The sequence below is a fragment of the Phyllobates terribilis genome, unplaced genomic scaffold (genome assembly GCF_046119375.1).
Source record: "Phyllobates terribilis strain yellow unplaced genomic scaffold, ASM4611937v1 Scaffold_13__5_contigs__length_258822181, whole genome shotgun sequence".
In the NCBI taxonomy this organism is placed as follows: domain Eukaryota; kingdom Metazoa; phylum Chordata; class Amphibia; order Anura; family Dendrobatidae; genus Phyllobates; species Phyllobates terribilis.
Genome location: NW_027362773.1, coordinates 44,294,582 through 44,318,919, shown reverse-complemented (window position 1 = coordinate 44,318,919; position 24,338 = coordinate 44,294,582).

The following is a 24,338-nucleotide window of genomic DNA, read 5'->3' as shown; positions in this document are numbered from 1 at the left end:
GTAGTTTCTTACGGTTAAAAGGGGGGGGGAGACACAACCCACCTGTAATTGACGATGCCAACATCAAGTAAAACACAGCAAGGGGACTCCAAAAAGAGTCTCCATTTTTCCAAAAATCTGGGGAACAGACACCACTTAAGTGGCATCAATTGCCCCAGAGTTGCTTAAAACGGTTGGTGAGGTGATTTTAACAAATCCTCAAGCTTTTACTCTCCCCAGGATGACACAGGTGTAGAAAAGTCCTTGCGGATACATGATTTGTTCATCTTTATGAACGTGAGTCTGTCTACATTGTCAGTGGACAGCCACGTGCGCTTATCTGTCAGCACACCACCAGCAGCGCTGAACACACGTTCAGAGAGAACAAAAATTATCATTAATTTGAAAGCTGGTGGAGCTTAGTATAGATGGCCTAATAGAATGAGTACCACACACTGCTACTATGCCCAAAATTATTTTCCAGACAAGATGCCGCTAAAAATTATTAGTAATTTGAAAGCTGGTGGAGCTTAGTATAGATGGCCTAATAGAATGAGTACCACACACTGCTACAGGCCCAAAATTATTTTACAGGCAAGATTCAGCTAAAAATTATTAGTAATTTGAAAGCTGGCGTAGCTTAGTATAGATGGCCTAATAGAATGAGTACCACATACTGCTACAGGCCCAAAATTATTTTCCGGGCTAGATGCAGCTAAAAATTATTATTAATTTGAAAGCTTAAAACGGTTGGTGAGGTGATTTTAACAAATCCTCAAGCTTTTACTCTCCCCATGATGACACAGGGGTAGAAAAGTCCTTGCGGATCCTTGATTTGTTCATCTTTATGAACGTGAGTCTGTCTACATTGTCAGTGGACAGCCGCGTGCGCTTATCTGTCAGCACACCACCAGCAGCGCTGAACACACGTTCAGAGAGAACGCTGGCTGCGGGACATGACAAGATCTCCAAGGCGTGAGTGGCAAGCTCCGACCATTTATCCTGATTGGAAGCCCAAAAAGAGCAAGGGTCCAGTGACACAGTCATGGCTTCGATGTTCACTTGGAGATACTCCTGTACCATCGTCTCTAGGCGTTGACTATGTGTCTGACTTCTTGTCTCCTGTGGCCTTGCAAAGGATGGGCTAAAAAAGTGCTGAAAGGATTCTGCAAAATTGCTGTAACCAGCAGATACTGTGTTTCTGTTATGGTTTGAGTGCTGAAAACTCGACAGTCCCACGGTTGGCAAGTTAGAACTATGAGATTCACTACGTGCACCACTGGTGTTTTGTGGAAAAGCACATGTAAGATTCTGCAACAGTCTCTGCTGATACTCCTGCATGCGTGAATCCCTTTCTATGGCAGGAATTATTTCGGCAAATTTACTTTTGTACCGGGGATCTAAGAGTGTGGCAACCCAGTAGTCAGGATTATTTCGAATTCTGACAATTCGAGGGTCATGTTGCAGATAGTGCAGCAAGAAGGCACTCATGTGTCTTGCGCATCCAGGAGCTCCAAGTCCCTGTTGTGTTGGTGACAAGGTAAGAATCATGCTTCCTTCCTCTGCCCTCTCCCCCCAACCTCACACAACAGAAATGTGATCAAGGTCTCCCTCATCTGATGAGTCTTCCATGCCCATCGCCAGTTCGTTCTCCACGTCTTCCTGGGCTCCTGCACCTTCCTCACTAGTTTGGCTGCTACCATGCGCCCTGGTTAATCCCTCTCCCCCACCCTCCCATGCCTGCTGCCTTGGTGCTGCCGACCGTCTGGACCTTGCAGATGTTAGCCCTTCCGCATACAACTCCTCCTCCTCTACTTCCTCCACCTCCTCTTGTCCCACCACCTGACTCCGAATTCTGTTTAACATGTGCTCCAGCATGTAAATCACCGGAATAGTCATGCTGATAATGGCATCGTCAGCACTAAACATCTTCGTCGCCATTTCAAAACTGTGCAGAAGGGTGCATAGGTCCCTGATCTGAGACCACTCCTCCAGCGTGATTTGCCCCACCTCTGGATCTCGTTGGCCCAGGCTATAAGTCAGAGCGTATTGCACCAGGGCTTGTTGGTGCTGCCACAGTCGCTGCAACATGTGCAGAGTTGAATTCCACCATGTTGGCACATCGCATTTTAGCCAGTGAAGTGGCAGTCCCAACGACTTCTGTAGTCGCTGAGCTGTGGGATGCGAACGGCGGAAGTGAGCACACAGCGATCGTGCCCTCTGCAGAAGGTCATCTAGTCCCGGATAGTGGGCTAAAAATTGCTGGACAACCAGGTTCAACACGTGAGCCATACAAGGCACGTGTGTGACATTGCCCCGGCGAAGGGCCGCACCCAGGTTTGCAGCATTGTCGCACATGGCCTTCCCTGGTTGCAGGTCCAGTGGAGACAACCATTCATGAAACTGGTTCTCCAGAGCTGACCACAACTCCTCAGCTGTGTGACTCACATTTCCCAAACATTTCAAAGTAAAAACCGCCTGATGACGTTGAGCCCTGCTGCCAGCATAGTAAGGAGGTGTGCAGGATCCCTTCTGCGCAGTTAGAAAGCAGGTGGCATGACCACACAGGCTTTGGGTGCAGGTGGAGGACCAAGAGGAGGTTGAGGAGGCAGAAGCAGTGGAGGAACTTCGAGATAAAGAGGATTGATGCACAACTTGTGGGGATGGCAAGACTTGGACAGCAGCCCCTTGTCCTGCTGTCACCATAGTTACCCAGTGCCCAGTCAGCGACATGTAACGCCCCTGTCCATGCCTACTCGTCCAAGTGTCTGTGGTGAAATGCACCCTGTCACACACAGAGTTTCTCAAAGAAGCGGTGATGTTGTGTGCGACATGCTGGTGGAGCGCAGGCACATCTTTCTTTGAGAAGTAGTGCCGACTGGGCATCTGGTACTGGGGTACTGCGACGGACATAAGGTCTTGAAAATCCTCTGTGTCCACCAGGCGGAAAGGCAGCATTTCTGTAGCCAAGAGCTTGCAGATGGTGAAATTCAACCTCTTAGCTTTCTCATGGCTCGGAGGAAATGGTATTTTACTTGTCCACATCTGAGGGACCGAGGGCTGGCTGTTGTGCTTAGTCGGGGTTGAGTAGGGTGTCCCCGGCAAACTGCCGGTCTGTGAGGAAGATGCAGGCGGACATGTTAGGTTGCCTTGAACCAAAGGTGGTGCTCTCGATGTCGGAAAGCGCTCAACACCAGCTGGTGTTTCCACTTCCAAATTAAATGATGACCTGCCAATCACGCTGGCTGTTGAGGGTAAAGAGGTGGCAGGTCTGCGTCCCAAAACAGGTGTGACTGCTGTCACCCCAGTCACAGAGGATGAAGAGGCCGCGGATTCACAAGATCGGGCAGATGGTGGTTGGCCCGGCCGCATTGTAGCACAGTGAGCTTCCCACTGCAACTTATGCTTCATATCCATGTGACGGTTCATGCATGAATTACTCAAACTATGGATTTTTTGGCCTCTACTTAGCTTTTGGTGACAAATGTTACAGATAACACAAGTTGGGTCATCCTTATCGATCTGAAAAAATGCCCAGGCTATGCAAGGCTTAGAACCCATGCGACCTGAAGAGCCGCCACGACTTGTGGTCAGAGGCAGAGTTGTGTTTGAGGATGCAGTTGTTGATGTGCTTCCAGTACTATGTCTCTGTCCTGGAAGGCGCAACCTGACCTTGTCGTCACTAGCATCCTCCTCCACCTCCTCTGCTGACCTCATCTCTTGGCTGACTGTGGGTTGACAGTAAATGGGATCTGCAACCTCGTCATCATCACCCTGTGTGTTCTCACACCCGTCGTCCTCAGAGCCAACCTCTTCCTGCCCTGACAAAAAACTCAAGTTGTCGCTCCAATCAGGTATTTGAGTCTCATCATCGTCTTCCTCATTGTCTCCACCAACAGGAGTTACAGTTTGGGAACAAGGGTCTACATTATGCTCAGAACCTTCTTCATCTGGTCCTGGATCCGACTCATAAAGATTCTGGGCATCAGTGCAGATCATTTCCTCGTCTGGATTCACAGAAGCTCTGGAGCCGACCTCTGATTCCCAGGCTATAGTATGAGTTAACAGCTCTGCAGACTCAACCATCTGTTCTACCCCATACTCAGACGGGCAGCTGGAGACTTGGGCGCTGTGAGGAAGCAAGTGCGATTGGGGTAACACCTCTGAGGACTGGAGTATTTGTGATGTTGAAGTTGAGGTGGAGGAGAGCCCACTTAAAGGAGCACTTGATATCCATTGAAGCACCTGCTGTTTTTGTGCCTCATCTGGAATTAGTAGCGATGGGCGTGGCTGTAAGAAAGAGATCGTATCACATTGTCCCCTAAAAGAAGCAGACATCTTAGTTTGGCTGGAAGATGGTCTTTCTTCTGTAGATGTTACTGTTGCTTTAACACCTACCCCACGGACACAACATTTTTTTCCCTTCCCAACATGCCTATTCCCCTTTCCACCAGCAGCAGGCCTTTTGCCACTCATTTTGGTGGTTAACTAATTGACAACTCTGGAGTTGTTTGCACAAAAAACGATGGATGGAAACCGAGCAGATCTGAGTGGCCAAATTTTGGTACTAGACCAAAAGGATTGGCTGGGTTAGAAGCAGTAAAACAATTTTATTAGATACACAGGTGGTGGAGCTTGGTATAGATGGCCTAATAGAATGAGCACCAAACACTGCTACAGGCCCAAAATTATTTTCAAGCAAGATGCAGCTAAAAATTATTAGTAATTTAAAATCTGGTGGAGCTTAGTATAGATGGCCTAATAGAATGAGTACCACACACTGCTACAGGCCCAAAATTATTTTCTAGGCAAGATGCAGCTAAAAATTATTAGTAATTTGAAAGCTGGTGGAGCTTAGTATAGATGGCCTAATAGAATGAGTACCACACACTGCTACAGGCCCAAAATTATTTTCCAGGCAAGATGCAGCTAAAAATTATTAGTAATTTGAAAGCTGGTGGAGTTTAGTATAGATGGCCTAATACAATGAGTACCACACACTGCTACAGGCCCAAAATTATTTTCCAGGCAAGATGCAGCTAAAAATTATTAGTAATTTGAAAGCTGGTGGAGCTTAGTATAGGTGGCCTAATAGAATGAGTACCACACACTGCGACAGGCCCAAAATTATTTTCCAGGCAAGATGCAGCTAAAAATTATTAGTAATTTAAAAGCTGGTGGAGCTTAGTATAGATGGCCTAATAGAATGAGTACCACACACTGCTACTATGCCCAAAATTATTTTCCAGGCAGGATGCAGCTAAAAATTATTAGTAATTTGAAAGCTGGTGGAGCTTAGCATAGATGGCCTAATAGAATGAGTACCACACACTGCTACAGGCCCAAAATTATTTTCCAGGCAAGATGCAGCTAAAAATTATTAGTAATTTGAAAGCTGGTGGAGCTTAGTATAGATGGCCTAATAGAATGAGTACCACACACTGCTACTATGCCCAAAATTATTTTTCAGGCAAGATGCAGCTAAAAATTATTATTAATTTGAAAGCTGGTGGAGCTTTGTATAGAAGGCCTAATAGAATGAGTACCACACACTGCTACAGGCCCAAAATTATTTTCCAGCAAGATGCAGCTAAAAATTCTTTTTAATTTGAAAGCTGGTGGAGCTTAGTATAGATGGCCTACTAGAATGAGTACCACACACTGCTACAGGCCCAAAATTATTTTCCAGGCAAGATGCAGCTAAAAATTATTAGTAGTTTGAAAGCTTGTGAACCTTAGTATAGATGGCCTAATAGATTGAGTACCACACACTGCTACAGGCCCCAAATTATTTTCCAGGCAAGATGCAGCTAAAAATTATTAGTAATTTGAAAGCAGGTGGAGCTTTGTATAGATGGCCTTAATAGAATGAGTACCACACACTGCTAATATGCCCAAAAGGATTTACTTGGCTAGGTGCAGTAAAAAAATTGTAATACATACACAGGTGGTGTAGCTTGGAACACAGATAGGCTACTCCACTGACTAACACACACTGCAAGAGGCCCAAAAGGATTTGCTTAGCTAGATTTAGCCAAATGCTGTGAAAAACACTTGCACAGCACTAAAACAGACCTGCCTGGCAAAAAGTGATAGGATCTGATGTAACCTAGCTCTCAAAAGGGCTGCAATTACAACTAGTCACTACTCCCAACCTATCTGTATAACAATAACAATCACTTCTCACCTATTGTGTCCCCCCATTTCCGTGTAGAATTTAAGCTTGCGAGCAGGGACCTCACTCCTGATGTAACTGTTAAACTGTCTCACCTTGTATTGAATTTATTGTTTGTACATGTCCCCGCTTAATTGTAAAGTGCTGCGGAATATGTTGGCGCTATATAAATAGAAATGATTATTATTATTTATTTATTATTATTATCTGTCTATTTAAGAGCACAGACCTGCCTGCTAAAAGTCGTAGGAAATGCTGTAACCTAGGCCTCAAAAGGGCTGCAATTAGAACTAGTCCCTACTCCCAAGCTATCTGTCTATTTCAGATAAAATTCGCTTGCAATTCACAGTTATACTGTATAGCGCGCACACAGCAGCAGCGGTGCCGTCTAACACTCAGCTGCATCAGTGAGAAAATGGTGGCGACGGGGAAAATGGCTGGGTCTTATAGGGCAAGGACATGTGACATACACAGCCAATCAAACATGCCCTGGCTTGTGTAAAAAAAAGCACTTCGCTCCGTGTGTGCACTGCTGATAGGCTGACAGACTGCACATCCCCACTGTAAATGCGGGAAAGAGAAAAAAAATTGGAGATCTTCATTATTTCTGCAGAGATCCATCCCATGCCCTTCCCCCTGCCCCGCTGTACACTCAATCTGTGTATTAACATTGATTATCAGCATTACTGTGAAAAAATCCAGTTACGATTTTGGTGCACGAACAGTTATCGAACATAACCTCGAACAGCCGGATTTTTTTCAAATCGTTCGGGTTCGTCGAACGGCTCGAACACCGCCCAAAACAGCTCGAATTTAAGATTGGCGAACAGTTCGATTCGAACACCGCTCATCTCTAGACATGAGGCAAGCAAGGCATGTGTGTGAGCTTACCTCAGCCAGGTTCACATCGTTATCGCACACGGCCTTCCCTGGCTCCAGGTTCAGCGGAGACAGCCATTGCTCAAACTCAGCCTGGATAGCTGTCCACAACTCTTCACCTTCATGACTCCAATCTCCATGGCATATTAATTTTAACACTGCCTGATTGCGGTGAGCCCTGGCTGCGCAGTACGGAGGTAGTGCGGATTCGCTCTGCCCTGTTGGAACGTGTATCTCATTAAGGCAGAGGTTGAGTGTGCAGGTGGAGGCCCTAGAGGAGGTGGAGGAGGCAGAAGCAGTGGAGGAAGTGTGAAATACAGAGGTTTGTTCTGCAAGCCTTGGGGATTCCAAGAGTTGTGGAGCAGCCCCTTCCCCGCCTGTCCCCACAGCCACCAGATTCACCCAGTGCCCAGTCAGCGAGATGTAACGCCCTTGGCCATGCTTACTCGTCTAGGTGTCTGTGGTGAAATGCACCCTGGCAGACATAGGTTTAGTCAAGGAATGGGTAATGTTGTCTGTGACATGCTGGTGTAGCACAGGCACAGCTTTCTTAGAAAAGTAATGGCGACTGGACAACTGGTGCTGGAGGACTGCGACGGCCATCAGCTTTTGGAAACCATCTGTATCTATCAGGCAGAAACGCAACATTTTCCTGGCCAACAGATTGGAGATGGTGGAGTTCAACCTCTTTGCTTTGTCATGCGTAGGAGGAAACAATTTTTTATGTAACCACTGCTGCAGGACCGAGGGCTGGCTGCAGTTCTGAGAGAGGGCGTAATACAGTGAACCAGACAAACTGCTGGACCGTGAGTGAAGTGCAGGCGGAGATGTTACGGTGGATTGATAAAATTGTGGTGTGCTCGTTCTCTGAGATCGGTCATGTGTTTCCTTTTCCCTTCCCCTATTACCCCTATTATATACCCCATATCATTTATTTACCATGTATATCAGCTCTTTTGTTTTTTGCATTTTTTTTGTAATTTTGTATTTTCTGTAAATTGTTACTTACATTATTTTGCATTTTCTGCAGTCAACTGAAGAAGGTCTGAATGACCGAAACGTTTTGCTATTGAGTGTATTACGGACTGCAATAAATTTTCACTATCAGAGAACTTTTGAGTGCCAAGGTTATTTCCATAAAAACAGCAGGCATGTCTGCTTCCATTATAGCTGATGGGCTCTCACTCAGCCTGACTGGAGCGGGTAAAGAACCGGAGGTTCTGCGTTCGGAGACCAGCGTGAAAATACTTGGCATGGTAACAAAGGAGGAGGAAGAAGCAGCAGATGTGGTTGATGGGGCAGCTGATGGTTGTTGAGATCCGCTGGTCCGCATTTTATCACAGTGAGATTGCCAGAGTAACGCATGTTGATTGCGCATGTGAAGGTTCATGCATGTAGTAGTCAAATTATTGCACTTTTTACATCTACTGAGTTTTTTTGCAAAGTTGGCAGATAACATGAGTTGGCTCATCTTTTGCAGTGTCAAAAAAGGCCCAGGATAGGCAACTCTTGCCGCCCCAGCGAGCAGCAGACCAGCGATCGCTGCTGGCCACAGCCACAGTTGTGGCTAAGGATGCAGTGCTCATAGTGGTTGCATCACTCCATGTCTGTGCAGTAGGGCGCAACGTAACCTCCTAGTCTTCCTCCTCCTCCACCTCTTCAGATGACCTTCTCAGCTGCATGCCTCTGGGTTCACACTAAGTGGGATCTACAACCTCATCATCATCCTCTGTATTATCCCATTCCTCGTCCTGAGAGTCACCCTCCTCCTCTTTCTGCCCTGACAATACAGTACAGTTTGCGTGAGCCTCAGGTATCTGAGTCTCATCAGGATCACCTTGCCCCAGGGGATTAATGTCTGCTGATGAGGGTCAGGATCTTGCTCGGACCCTACTTCGTCCTGCCCCGGATCAAACCTAAAAAAATTTTGGGCATCAGTGCGGATGATTTCTTTCTCTTGACTAGAGATGAGCGGTGTTCTATTCGAACTGTTCGCTAGAGATGAACGTTGTTCTACTCGAACTGTTCGCCAATCTCAAATTCGAGCTGTTTTGGGCGGTGTTCGAGCTGGTCGGCGAACACGAACAATTTGAGAAAAATTCGGCTGTTCGAGGTTATGTTCGATAACTGTTCGTGCACCAAAATCATAACTGGATTTTTTCTCAGTAATGATGAAAATTAATGTTAATACGCAGTTTGAGTGTACAGCGGGGCGGGGGGAGGGGCAGGGGATGGATCTCTGCAGGAACAATGAAGATCTCCATTTTTTTTTCTCTTTCCCGCATTTGCAGTGGGGAGGTGCAATCTGTCAGCCTATCAGCAGCGCACACACGGAGCGAAGTGCTTTTTTTCACACAAGCAAGGGCATGTGTGATTGGCAGTGTATGTCACATGTCCTTGCCCTATAAGACCAAGCCATTTTCCCCGTCGCCACCATTTTCTCACTGCTGCAGCTGCGTGTTAGACGGCACCGCTGTTGCTGTGTGTGCTATACCTTGTTAATTTCAAGCCAATTTTCGCACAAATATACAGATAGCTTGGGAGTAGGGAATAGTTGTGATTGCAGTCCTTTTAAGGACTAGGTTACAGCATTTCCTACGACTTTTATCAGGGAGGTCTGTGCTCTTAAATAGATAGGTTGTGGGAGTAAAGACTAATTGTAATTGGAGTCCTTTTCAGGACTAGGTTACATGAGTTCCTATCAGTTTTTGCCAGGCAGGTCTGTGCCAGTACTGTGCAAGTTTTTTTCACAGCATTTGGCTGAATCTAGCAAAGCTAATCCTTTTTGGCCTATTGCAGAGTGTGTTAGTCAGTGGAGTAGCCTATCTGTGTTGCAAGATATAACACCTGTGTATAGAATACCAATTTTTTTACTGCACCTAGTGAAGTAAAATCTTTTGGGCATAGCATCATTCTATTAGTCCATCTATACTGACCTCCATCAGGTTGCAAACTGAATATTATTTTTTTCTGCATCTAGCTCTGAAAAAATATTTGGGCTTCTAGCGGTGTGTGGGACTTGGTCTATTAGTCCATCTATACTGACCTCCATCAGGTTGCAAATTAAAAATATTTTTTTTCTGCATCTAGCTCTGAAAAAATATTTGGGCTTCTAGCAGTGTGTGGGACTTGGTCTATTAGTCCATCTATACTGACCTACATCAGGTTGCAAATTAAAAATATTTTTTTTCTGCATCTAGCTCTGAAAAAATATTTGGGCTTCTAGCAGTGTGTGGGACTTGGTCTATTAGTCCATCTATACTGACCTCCATCAGGTTGCAAATTAAAAATAATTTTTTTCTGCATCTAGCTCTGAAAAAATATTTGGGCTTCTAGCAGTGTGTGGGACTTGGTCTATTAGTCCATCTATACTGACCTCCATCAGGTTGCAAATTGAATAAAAAAATTTTCTGCATCTAGCTCTGAAAAAATATTTGGGCTTCTAGCGGTGTGTGGGACTTGGTCTATTAGTCCATCTATACTGACCTCTATCAGGTTGCAAATTAAAAATAATTTTTTTCTGCATCTAGCTCTGAAAAAATATTTGGGCTTCTAGCAGTGTGTGGAACTTGGTCTATTAGTCCATCTATACTGACCTCCATCAGGTTGCAAATTAAAAATAATTTTTTTCTGCATCTAGCTCTGAAAAAATATTTGGGCTTCTAGCGGTGTGTGGGACTTGGTCTATTAGTCCATCTATACTGACCTCCATCAGGTTGCAAATTAAAAATAATTTTTTTCTGCATCTAGCTCTGAAAAAATATTTGGGCTTCTAGCAGTGTGTGGGACTTGGTCTATTAGTCCATCTATACTGACCTCCATCAGGTTGCAAATTAAAAATAATTTTTTTCTGCATCTAGCTCTGAAAAAATATTTGGGCTTCTAGCAGTGTGTGGGACTTGGTCTATTAGTCCATCTATACTGACCTACATCAGGTTGCAAATTAAAAATAATTTTTTTCTGCATCTAGCTCTGAAAAAATATTTGGGCTTCTAGCAGTGTGTGGGACTTGGTCTATTAGTCCATCTATACTGACCTCCATCAGGTTGCAAATTAAAAATAATTTTTTTCTGCATCTAGCTCTGAAAAAATATTTGGGCTTCTAGCAGTGTGTGGGACTTGGTCTATTAGTCCATCTATACTGACCTACATCAGGTTGCAAATTAAAAATAATTTTTTTCTGCATCTAGCTCTGAAAAAATATTTGGGCTTCTAGCAGTGTGTGGGACTTGGTCTATTAGTCCATCTATACTGACCTCCATCAGGTTGCAAATTAAAAATAATTTTTTTCTGCATCTAGCTCTGAAAAAATATTTGGGCTTCTAGCAGTGTGTGGGACTTGGTCTATTAGTCCATCTATACTGACCTCCATCAGGTTGCAAATTGAATAAAAAAATTTTCTGCATCTAGCTCTGAAAAAATATTTGGGCTTCTAGCGGTGTGTGGGACTTGGTCTATTAGTCCATCTATACTGACCTCCATCAGGTTGCAAATTAAAAATAATTTTTTTCTGCATCTAACCCAGCCAATAGTTTTGGCCTAATACCACAGTTTGGCCACTCAGCTCTGCTCGGTTACCATCCATTGTTTTTTTGTGCAAACAACTCCAGAGTTGTGAATTAGTTAACCACCAAAATGAGTGGAAAAAGGCCTGCTGCTGGTGGAAAGGGGAATAGGCGTGTTGGGAAGGGGAAAAAAGGTTGTGTCCGTGGGGTAGGTGCAGAAGAAAGACCATCTTCCAGCCAAACTAAAATGTCTACTTCTTTTAGCGGACAATGTGATAAGATCCCTTTCTTACGGCCACGCCAATCGCTACAAATTCCAGATGAGGCACAAAAACAGCAGGTGCTTCAACGGATATCAAGTGCTCCTTTAAGTGGGCTCTCCTCCACATCAACTTCAACATCACAAATACTCCAGTCCTTAAAGGTGTCACCCAAATCGCACTTGCTTCCTCACAGCTCCCAAATCTCCAGCTGCCCGTCTGAGTGTGAGGTAGAACAGATGGTTGAGTCTGCAGAGCTGTTTACTCATACTATAGCCTGGGAATCAGAGGTCGACTCCAGCGCTTCTGTGAATCCAGACGAGGAAATGATCTGCACTGATGCCCAGAATCTTTATGAGTCGGATCCAGGACCAGACGCAGAAGGTTCTGACCATAATGTAGACCCTCATTCCCAAACTGTAACTCCTGTTGGTGGAGACAATGAGGAAGACGATGATAAGACTCAAATACCTGATTGGAGCGACAACTTTAGTTTTTTGTCAGGGCAGGAACAGGTTGGCTCTGAGGACGACGGGTGTGATGATGAGGTCGGAGATCCCACTTTATGTCAACCCACAGTCAGCCAAGAGATGAGGTCAGCAGAGGAGGTGGAGGAAGATGCTAGTGACGACGAGGTCAGGTTGCGCCTTCCTGGACAGAGACGTAGTACTGGAAGCACGTCAACAACTGCATCCTCAAACACAACTCTGCCTCTCACCACAAGTCGTGGTGGCTCTTCAGGTCGCATGGGTGCTAAGCCTTGCATAGCCTGGGCATTTTTTCAGATCGATAAAGATGACCCAACTCGTGTTATCTGTAACATTTGTCAGCAAAAGCTAAGTAGAGGCCAAAAAATACATAGTTTGAGTACTTCATGCATGAACCGGCACATGGACATGAAGCATAAGTTGCAGTGGGAAGCTCAGTGTGCTACAATGCGGCCTAGCCGGCCGGGCCAATCACCGTCTGCCATATCTTGTGCATCCGCGGCCTCTTCATCCTCTGTGACTGGGGGGACAGCAGTCACACCTGTTTTGGGGCGCAGACCTGCCACCTCTTTACCCGCAACAGCCAGCGTGATTGGCAGGTCATCATTTTCTTTGGAGGTGGTAACACCAGCTGGTGTTGAGCGCTGTCCGACATCGATAGCACCACCTTTGGATCAAGGCAACCTAACATGTCTGCCTGCATCTTCCTCACAGACCGGCAGTTTGCCGGGGACACCCTTATCAACTCCGTCTAAGCACAATAGCCAGCCCTCGGTCCCTAAGATGTGGACAAGTAAAAGACCATTTCCTCCTAGCCATGAGAAAGCTAAGAGGTTGAATTTCACCATCTGCAAGCTCTTGGCTACAGAAATGCTGCCTTTCCGCCTGGTGGACACAGAGGATTTTCGAGACCTTATGTCCGTCGCAGTGCCCCAGTACCAGATGCCCAGTCGGCACTACTTCTCAAAGAAAGGTGTGCCTGCGCTCCACCAGCATGTCGCACACAACATCACCGCTTCTTTGAGAAACTCTGTGTGTGACAGGGTGCATTTCACCACAGACACTTGGACGAGTAGGCATGGACAGGGGCGTTACATGTCGCTGACTGGGCACTGGGTAACTATGGTGACAGCAGGACAAGGGTCTGCTGTCCAAGTCTTGCCGTCCCCACGAGTTGTGCGTCAATCCTCTTTATGTCAAAGTTCCTCCACTGCTTCTGCCTCCTCAACCTCCTCTCGGTCTTCCACCTGCACCCAAAGCCTGTCTGGTCATGCCACAAGCTTTCTAACTGCGCAGAAGGGATCCTGCACACCTCCTTACTATGCTGGCAGTAGGGCTCAACGTCATCAGGCGGTTTTTACATTGAAATGTCTGGGAAATGTGAGTCACACAGCTGAGGAGTTGTGGTCAGCTCTGGAGAACCAATTTCATGAATGGTTGTCTCCACTGGACCTGAAACCAGGGAAGGCCGTGTGCGACAATGCTGCAAACCTGGGTGCAGCCCTTCGCCGGGGCAATGTCACACACGTGCCTTGTATGGCTCACGTGTTGAACCTGGTTGTCCAGCAATTTTTAGCCCACTATCCCAGACTAGATGGCCTTCTGCAGAGGGCACGGTCGCTGTGTGCTCACTTCCGCCGTTCGCATCCCGCAGCTCAGCGACTTACATCTCTACAGAAGTCGTTGGGCCTGCCACTTCACCGGCTAAAATGCGATGTGCCTACCCGGTGGAATTCAACTCTGCACATGTTGCAGCGACTGTGGCAGCACCGACAAGCCCTGGTGCAATACGTTCTGACGTATAGCCTGGGCCAACGAGATTCAGAGGTGGGGCAAATCACGCTGGAGGAGTGGTCTCAGATCAGGGACCTATGCACCCTTCTGCACAGTTTTGAAATGGCGACGAAGATATTTAGTGCTGACGATGCCATTATCAGCATGACTATTCCGGTGATTTACATGCTGGAGCACATGTTAAACAGAATTCGGAGTCAGGTGATGGCACAAGAGGAGGTGGAGGAATTAGAGGAGGAGGAGTTGTATGCGGAAGGGCTAACATCTGCAAGGTCCAGACGGTCGGCAGCACCAAGGCGGCAGGCATGTGAGGGTGGGGGAGATGGTTTTACCAGGGCGCATGGTAGCAGCCAAACTAGTGAGGAAGGTGCAGGAGCCCAGGAAGAAGTGGAGGACGAACTGATGGAAGACTCATCAGATGAGGGAGACCTTGATCACATTTCTGTTGTGCGAGGTTGGGGGGAGAGGACAGAGGAAGGAAGCATGATTGTTACCTCGCCACCAACACAACAGGGACTTGGTGCTCCTGGATGCGCAACACACATGAGTGCCTTCTTGCTGCACTACCTGCAACATGACCCTCGAATTGTGAGAATTAGAAATAATCCTGACTCCTGGGTTGCCACACTGTTAGATCCCCGGTACAAAAGTAAATTTGCAGAAATTATTCCTGCCATAGAAAGGGATGCACGCATGCAGGAGTATCAGCAGAGACTGTTGCAGAATCTTACATGTGCTTTTCCACAAAATACCAGTGGTGCACGTAGTGAATCTCACAGTTCCAACTTGCCAACCGTGGGACCGTCAAGTGTTCAGCACTCAAACCGTAACAGAACCACAGTATCTGCTGGTAACATCAATTTTGCGGAATCATTTCACCACTTTTTTAGCCCATCCTTTGCAAGGCCACAGGAGACAAGAAGTCTGACACATAGTCAACGCCTAGAGACGATGGTACAGGAGTATCTCCAAGTAAACATTGAAGCCACGACTGTGTCACTGGACCCTTGCTCTTTTTGGGCTTCCAATCTGGATAAATGGCCGGAGCTAGCCACTTACGCCTTGGAGATCTTGTCATGCCCCGCAGCCAGCGTTCTGTCTGAACGTGTGTTCAGCGCTGCTGGTGGTGTGCTGACAGATAAGCGCACGCGGCTCTCCACTGATAATGTAGACAGACTCACGTTCATAAAGATGAACAAATCATGGATCCGAAACGACTTTTCTACCCCTGTGTCATCCTGGGGAGAGTAAAAGCTTGATGATTGGTTAAAATCACCCTACCAACCGTTTTAAGCTTTCAAATTACTAATCATGTTTATCTGTATCTTGACTGGAAAATAATTTGGGCTTTGTAGCAGTGTGCAGCACTGATCCTATTAGGCCATCTATACTAAAGCTTCACCAGATTTAAAATTAAAAATAATTTTTAGCTGCATCTAGCCCGGAAAATAATTTTGGGGCTCCGAGATGCGCAAGGCACATAAGTGCCTTCTTGCTGCACTACCTGCAGCATGACCCTCATATTGTCAGAATTCGAAGTAATCATGACTACTGGGTTGCCACACTCTTAGATCCCCCAAACTTTTCGATCAACCTTTTCATTTTAATAAAGACCAAAAAAATGGTCATTTTTGAAATTATAAGCATTAGCAGGTTGTTAGAAACTGAAATCAAACAGTTTTCAACTCAAAACTTTTTTCTAGGTGATGTTACATTTTCACATAGGACCCCTTGTTCGAAAGGAGCTTCTGAACTCTCTCGTCCATTGAATTTGTCAGGTTTTGGATGGTTTCTGCTTCAATTGTTTTGCATGAGGACAGAATACCCTCCCAGAGCTGTTGCTTAGATGTGAACTGCCTCCCGCCATCATAGACACTCCTTTTAATGATGCTCCAAAGGTTCTGAATGGGGTAGAGGTCAGGGGAGCATGGGGGTCACACCATAAGTTTGTCCCCTTTTATGCCCATATCAGCCAGAGATGCAGATGTTTTATGTGCAGCATGAGATGGTGCATTATCATGCAGAAAAATGATCTTGCTGTGAAATACACGGTTCTTCTTCTTGAACCATGGCAGGAAGTGCTGTTTGAGAAAATCCACATACATTATGGAGTTCATCTTTAGCGCCTTCAGGGATCCTAAAGGGGCCGACAATCTCTCTCCCCATGATTCCAGCCCAAAACATTACTCCACCTCCTCCTTGTTGGCGCTGTAGCCGTGTTTGCGTGGGGTGTCCATCAACCAGCCATCCTCCACTACATCCATCTGGACCATCGAGCGCTGCACGGCACTCATCCGTGAACAAAACAGTTTTGAAATCAGTCTTCATGTAATGTTTGGCCCACTGGAGCCGTTTCTGCTTGTGTGAAGTGGATAGAGGAGGTCGACAGGATGGCGCATGCACAGCTGCAAACCTCTGAAGGACCCTGCATCTTGTTGTTCGGGGGACGTTGGAGGCACAAGCAGCTTCAAAAACTTGTCTGCTGCTATGACAAGGCTTTTTTGCCGCTGCTCTTTCAACCTGACGTAATTGCCTGTAGGAAAGAGTCCTCAATTTGCCCTTATCAGCACGCACACGTGTGTACTGTGAATCAGCTACATACTTCTTGATTGCCAGGACACTTCATCCTGATCATCGCACAATGTTGATTGTAGTCATGCCTTGACCTAAACACTCCACAATTTGTTGCTTCTCAGCAGCCGACACATCCTTTTTCTTTCCCATTTTGGCAGAAAATGTAGGCTGCTTAATAATGTGAGAGAGCCTTCTTAAGTAGTCTTGCCTTTCATTGGACACACCTGCCAAACTAATTAGCACAGGTGTCTGCAATTGCTTACAGTGATATAAAGAGCCCTGACACACATCACCATCAATGAGTTTAACTGACAAACAAACAAATTCTTCCCTTATCACTCCTAAACACTTTTTGTATAATAATTTGGAACGCAGTGTACATGTGCTTTTCCACAAAATACCAGTGGTTCACGTAGTGAATCTTACAGTTCTAACTTGCCAACCGTGGTCTGTATGGAGTTGTTCAATAAAGGGCCCAAAATTAAGATAACATAGATGGGAGAGGTCTCTATGAATAGGAATTCCTAAGTATTTGATACCCTGTGAGGGCCAGGCAAAGGGAAAGTTGGACTGGATGGAATCCTATATGGATTTGGGGAGGGAGACATCGAGGGCCTCAGACTTCGCTGCATTGATTTTAAAATTTTACCATGTAACAAAGTGATCTATTTCAGCCATAACAGCATGGATGGATATATGTGATTGAGTGATATATACTAGGACATCATCAGCAAATAGAGAGCACTTGTACTCGGTGCCTCCCACCTCAATCCACCTAATATTGGGGTTATGGCGAATTGATGAGAGCAGGTGCTCCGTCACTAGGATGTATAAGAGAGGGGACAGAGGACATCACTGCCTTGTCCCATTGGTGATTGTGAAAGGTGATGAAAATGTTCTGACGCACCCCCTGGGCCTTGGGACACCCGGAGCCGGACCCTTTTTGGTGGATGCTGGTGGTTGTAGTCTTCGTGGCGGCGACCCAGTTCCGTGGCTCAGGGCGGTCAAACCAGTGGCGGAACTATTTATGTGGTTTTCATGTTTAAATGTCCGACTACGCCACCCGTGGATTGCGGTCAGAGTGAAACGCCGCTACAGGGCAGACCACTGAGGCTGGTGTTGTGGGTGCAGCAGAGCGTAGCATAACTCCCCACGGGAGGAGTATAGCCTCAGGGCAGTGTATGCGGAAGATGGGGGTGATGGTGCAGGGCAGCAGCAGTAATGACACGGAGTCAGTGATGCAGTTCAGGGCCTTTACTCACAGTTCTTATTATCCAGACCACGTCTGCAGGTAACGGCTGCCCACGTCGTACTGTGCTCACCAGGTGAGGGGCTCAGACAACTCCCAGATAACTTTGGACCACTTCACAGGACCCCCTTTGTGTGTCCTTTGTCTGGCCTTTCTTACCAACACTTCTGTCCGGCTGCCTCGGGCCTCCTCTTGGTAAACTTGGCGCCAGTTTCCCTGACCCTATGTGGTGCCTTCCTAGCGGGTGTAGCGAGGGGCTGCGCCACATAAAATGTCAGAGCCTCCGATTTCTAGCTGAGGGTCGTTTCCTGCCTCCACTAGTTCGGGGACCGGTCTCCCCCTTTGGCCTGACCCCTCCACGCAGGTGGATTCGGGCGTGCGGTGGCGACTCGCCCGTCCGCACCCCTGGGATCCCTTCATTCCTCGTTCCTGGAGCCTTCTCCGCTCCTCTTCCTTCCTTCTCCCTCTTCCAGGCCTGGGCCTCTGTTACTAGGCCCGCCTCCGGAGCAGAGCTCATGCAGAGCCCCTGCTCCCTGCCACTTCTGCTCAGACTTCTCTGCACTGAACTAAGATGGTGCCCACCTTTTATACTCCCTTCTCAATGCACCCAGGAACTGCTTCCTCCCTGCTCCTGCACTACAGGGTTCCCCTTCCTCAGTGTTCCCTCCCCCCACTCCAGCCAGGGACAGGGACTGTCGTGCCCATCTCAGGGGCATATTGGTCGCCCTGCCCCACGGCAATGTGGTGTAATGCATGCAGGTGTCGGGTCCTGATCCACACTCCATCCTTACCTGAGAGTGAGATATCACACCTCTGGGTGAGGTGCAATACGTCTTTAGCAACCGAGCCCTCAGGGTGCTACAGTTCCATTTATCTTCAGCCTAGGTGACGTATTGCGATACAGGGCCGTGATTTTGGCTATAAAAGGGTCCCCTAGACCCCTACCCCAAGCTTTTTAAGAGAATCATATATGGCGTGCCAGGAGACTCTATGGAATGCTTTCTCAGCATCCAACGAGAGTATCTAATTACAAATCTTTAACTGCATCTAGCCCAGGAAATACTTATTGCCTAGTAGCAGTGTCTGCTAGTAAGCGGATTATCCCGGCTGTTAAGCAAGCTGCACCACCTGTAGTTTAGACACTTAATTTTTTCAAAGGAAATGCTTCGGGACCATGGGATACTTAGTGAAGAGCATCAGGAGGCACCCCAAGGCATAGGGGCTGGGACTGGCAGTAGGATGCCTTGCGGTGGACAGCCGAGCTCGATCCTTATAAAAGCTTTTTAACTGCAGCAGCTTTAGTGGACGCTACTGGAGCTGGAATTACCGCGGCTGCTGGCATGAGACTTGCCCTCCAATAGATCCTTGTAAATGGATTTAAAGTGTATTCATTCAAATTAGAGAGACAATTTAAATTAAAAAGCTTAGAGCTGCCTCCACCACAGGGGGGCTCGCTCGACCCACCAGCGGACAGGCACCAGTATTTGGAGAGGGGGGCTGGCCGTCAGGGTTCACCGCGGCTCTGGCACAAACCCGGCGACACGGAGGTGGCACGGGCAGGAGCGGACTGGCCGTGTCGGCTTCTCACTTTTTGGATTTTGGAAGGGCATGACATGCCTATATCTGTGTCTCCCCCTCCTTTTACTCCTCCACCTCTTTTATTTTCGCATGACTATATGTACTTGTCACTTTTCCATGTGTTAGTTATGTCTTCTGAGCAGTTTGTCAGCTTTTGGACACCTTTGAAGGTGTTTTCTATGTGTTTCTATGTGTTTTTGTTTGCCTGCCATTGGTTTTAACGGTGTTCGAAGGTGTTCGACGAACAGTTCGACGAACAGTTCGGCGAACACACGGGTGTTCGACGAACCGAACCGAACTCGAACACTACGGGGGTGGCTCAACACTACTGTTCGCCAATCTCAAATTCGAGCTGTTTTGGGCGGTGTTCGAGCCGTTCGGCGAACACGAACGATTTGAGAAAAATTCGGCTGTTCGAGGTTATGTTCGATAACTGTTCGTGCACCAAAATCATAACTGGATTTTTTCTCAGTAATGATGAAAATTAATGTTAATATGCAGTTTGAGTGTACAGCGGGGTGGGGGAGGGGCAGGGGATGGATCTCTGCAGGAATAATGAAGATCTCCATTTTTTTTTCTCTTTCCCGCATTTACAGTGGGGAGGTGCAATCTGTCAGCCTATCAGCAGCGCACACACGGAGCGAAGTGCTTTTTTCACACAAGCAAGGGCATGTGTCATTGGCAGTGTATGTCACATGTCCTTGCCCTATAAGACCAAGCCATTTTCCCCGTCGCCACCATTTTCTCACTGCTGCAGCTGCGTGTTAGACGGCACCGCTGTTGCTGTGTGCGCTATACCTTGTTAATTTCAAGCCAATTTTCGCACAAATCTACAGATAGCTTGGGAGTAGGGAATAGTTGTGATTGCAGTCCTTTTAAGGACTAGGTTACAGCATTTCCTACGACTTTTATCAGGCAGGTCTGTGCTCTTAAATAGATAGATTGTGGGAGTAAAGACTAATTGTAATTGCAGTCCTTTTCAGGACTAGGTTACATCAGTTCCTATCAGTTTTTGCCAGGCAGGTCTGTGCCAGTGCTGTGCAAGTTTTTTTTCACAGCATTTGGCTGAATCTAGCAAAGCTAATCCTTTTTGGCCTATTGCAGAGTGTGTTAGTCAGTGGAGTAGCCTATCTGTGTTGCAAGATATACCATCTGTGTATAGAATACCAATTTTTTTACTGCACCTAGTGAAGTAAAATCTTTTGGGCATAGCATCATTCTATTAGTCCATCTATACTGACCTCCATCTGGTTACAAATTGAATATAATTTTTTTCTGCATCTAGCTCTGAAAAAATATTTGGGCTTCTAGCAGTGTGTGGGACTTGTTCTATTAGTCCATCTATACTGACCTCCATCAGGTTGCAAACTGAATATAATTTTTTTCTGCATCTAGCTCTGAAAAAATATTTGGCCTTCTAGCAGTGTGAGGGACTTTCTCTATTAGTCCATCTATACTGACCTCCATCAGGTTGCAAACTGAATACATATTTTTTCTGCATCTACCTCTGAAAAAATATTGGGCTTCTAGCTGTGTGTGGGACTTGTTCTATTAATCCATCTATACAGAGCTCCATCAGGTTGCAAACTGAATATAATTTTTTTCTGCATCTACCTCTGAAAAAATATTTGGGCTTCTAGCAGTGTGTGGGACTTGTTCTATTAGTCCATCTATACTGACCTCCATCAGGTTGCAAACTGAATATATTTTTTTTCTGCATCTACCTCTGAAAAAATATTGGGCTTCTAGCTGTGTGTGGGACTTGTTCTATTAATCCATCTATACAGACCTCCATCAGGTTGCAAACTGAATATAATTTTTTTCTGCATTTACCTCTGAAAAAATATTTGGGCTTCTAGCTGTGTGTGGGACTTGTTCTATTAGTCCATCTATACTGACCTCCATCAGGTTGCAAACTGAAAATAATTTTTTGTCTGCATCTAGCTCTGAAAAAATATTTGGCCTTCTAGCAGTGTGTGGGACTTTCTCTATTAGTCCATCTATACTGACCTCCATCAGGTTGCAAATTAAAAATAATTTTTATCTGCATCTACCTCTGAAAAAATATTTGGGCTTCTAGCTGTGTGTGGGACTTGTTTTCTTAGTCCATCTATACTGACCTCCATCAGGTTGCAAACTGAATTTAATTTTTTTCTGCATCTAGCTCTGAAAAAATATTTGGCCTTCTAGCAGTGTGTGGGACTTTCTCTATTAGTCCATCTATACTGACCTCCATCAGGTTGCAAATTAAAAATAATTTTTTGTCTGCATCTAGCTCTGAAAAAATATTTGGCCTTCTAGCAGTGTGTGGGACTTTCTCTATTAGTCCATCTATACTGACCTCCATCAGGTTGCAAACTGAATATATTTTTTTTCTGCATCTACCTCTGAAAAAATATTGTGCTTCTAGCTGTGTGTGGGACTTGTTCTATTAATCCATCTATACAGACCTCCATCAGGTTGCAAACTGAATATAATTTTTTTCTGCATCTACCTCTGAAAAAATATTTGGGCTTCTAGCTGTGTGTGGGACTTGTTCTATTAGTCCATCTATACTGACCTCCATCAGGTTGCAAACTGAAAATAATTTTTTGTCTGCATCTAGCTCTGAAAAAATATTTGGACTTCTAGCAGTGTGTGGGACTTTCTCTATTAGTCCTTCTATACTGACCTCCATCAGGTTGCAAATTAAAAATAATTTTTATCTGCATCCAGCTCTGAAAAAATATTTGGCCTTCTAGCAGTGTGTGGGACTTTCTCTATTAGTCCATCTATACTGACCTCCATCAGGTTGCAAATTAAAAATAATTTTTATCTGCTTCCAGCTCTGAAAAAATATTTGGCCTTCTAGCAGTGTGTGGGACTTTCTATATTACTCCATCTATACTGACCTCCATCAGGTTGCAAATTAAAAATAATTTTTTGTCTGCATCTAGCTCTGAAAAAATATTTGGCCTTCTAGCAGTGTGTGGGACTTTCTCTATTAGTCCATCTATACTGACCTCCATCAGGTTGCAAACTGAATATATTTTTTTTCTGCATCTACCTCTGAAAAAATATTGGGCTTCTAGCTGTGTGTGGAACTTGTTCTATTAATCCATCTATACAGACCTCCATCAGGTTGCAAACTGAATATAATTTTTTTCTGCATCTACCTCTGAAAAAATATTTGGGCTTCTAGCTGTGTGTGGGACTTGTTCTATTAGTCCATCTATACTGACCTCCATCAGGTTGCAAACTGAAAATAATTTTTTGTCTGCATCTAGCTCTGAAAAAATATTTGGACTTCTAGCAGTGTGTGGGACTTTCTCTATTAGTCCTTCTATACTGACCTCCATCAGGTTGCCAATTAAAAATAATTTTTATCTGCATCCAGCTCTGAAAAAATATTTGGCCTTCTAGCAGTGTGTGGGACTTTCTCTACTAGTCCATCTATACTGACCTCCATCAGGTTGCAAATTAAAAATAATTTTTATCTGCTTCCAGCTCTGAAAAAATATTTGGCCTTCTAGCAGTGTGTGGGACTTTCTCTATTACTCCATCTATACTGACCTCCATCAGGTTGCAAATTAAAAATAATTTTTTGTCTGCATCTAGCTCTGAAAAAATATTTGGCCTTCTAGCAGTGTGTGGGAGTTTCTCTATTAGTCCATCTATACTGACCTCCATCAGGTTGCAAACTGAATATATTTTTTTTCTGCATCTACCTCTGAAAAAATATTGGGCTTCTAGCTGTGTGTGGGACTTGTTCTATTAATCCATCTATGCAGACCTCCATCAGGTTGCAAACTGAATATAATTTTTTTCTGCATCTACCTCTGAAAAAATATTTGGGCTTCTAGCTGTGTGTGGGACTTGTTCTATTAGTCCATCTATACTGACCTCCATCAGGTTGCAAACTGAATATAATTTTTTTCTGCATCTAGCTCTGAAAAAATATTTGGCCTTCTAGCAGTGTGTGGGACTTTCTCTATTAGTCCATCTATACTGACCTCCATCAGGTTGCAAATTAAAAATAATTTTTATCTACATCCAGCTCTGAAAAAATATTTGGCCTTCTAGCAGTGTGTGGGACTTTCTCTATTAGTCCATCTATACTGACCTCCATCAGGTTGCAAATTAAAAATAATTTTTATCTGCATCTACCTCTGAAAAAATATTTGGGCTTCTAGCTCTGTGTGGGACTTGTTCTATTAGTCCATCTATACTGACCTCCATCAGGTTGGAAACTGAATATAAATTTTTTCTGCATCTAGCTCTGAAAAAATATTTGGCCTTCTAGCAGTGTGTGGGACTTTCTCTATTAGTCCATCTATACTGACCTCCAGCAGGTTGCAAATTAAAAATAATTTTTATCTGCATCCAGCTCTGAAAAAATATTTGGCCTTCTAGCAGTGTGTGGGACTTTCTCTATTAGTCCATCTATACTGACCTCCATCAGGTTGCAAATTAAAAATAATTTTTATCTGCATTCAGCTCTGAAAAAATATTTGGCCTTCTAGCAGTGTGTGGTACTTTCTCTATTAGTCCATCTATACTGACCTCCATCAGGTTGCAAATTTAAAATAATTTTTTGTCTGCATCTAGCTCTGAAAAAATATTTGGCCTTCTAGCAGTGTGTGGGACTTTCTCTATTAGTCCATCTATACTGACCTCCATCAGGTTGCAAACTGAATATATTTTTTTTCTGCATATACCTCTGAAAAAATATTGGGCTTCTAGCTTTGTGTGGGACTTGTTCTATTAATCCATCTATACAGACGTCCACCAGGTTGCAAACTGAATATAATTTTTTTCTGAATCTACCTCTGAAAAAATATTTGGGCTTCTAGCTGTGTGTGGGACTTGTTCTATTAG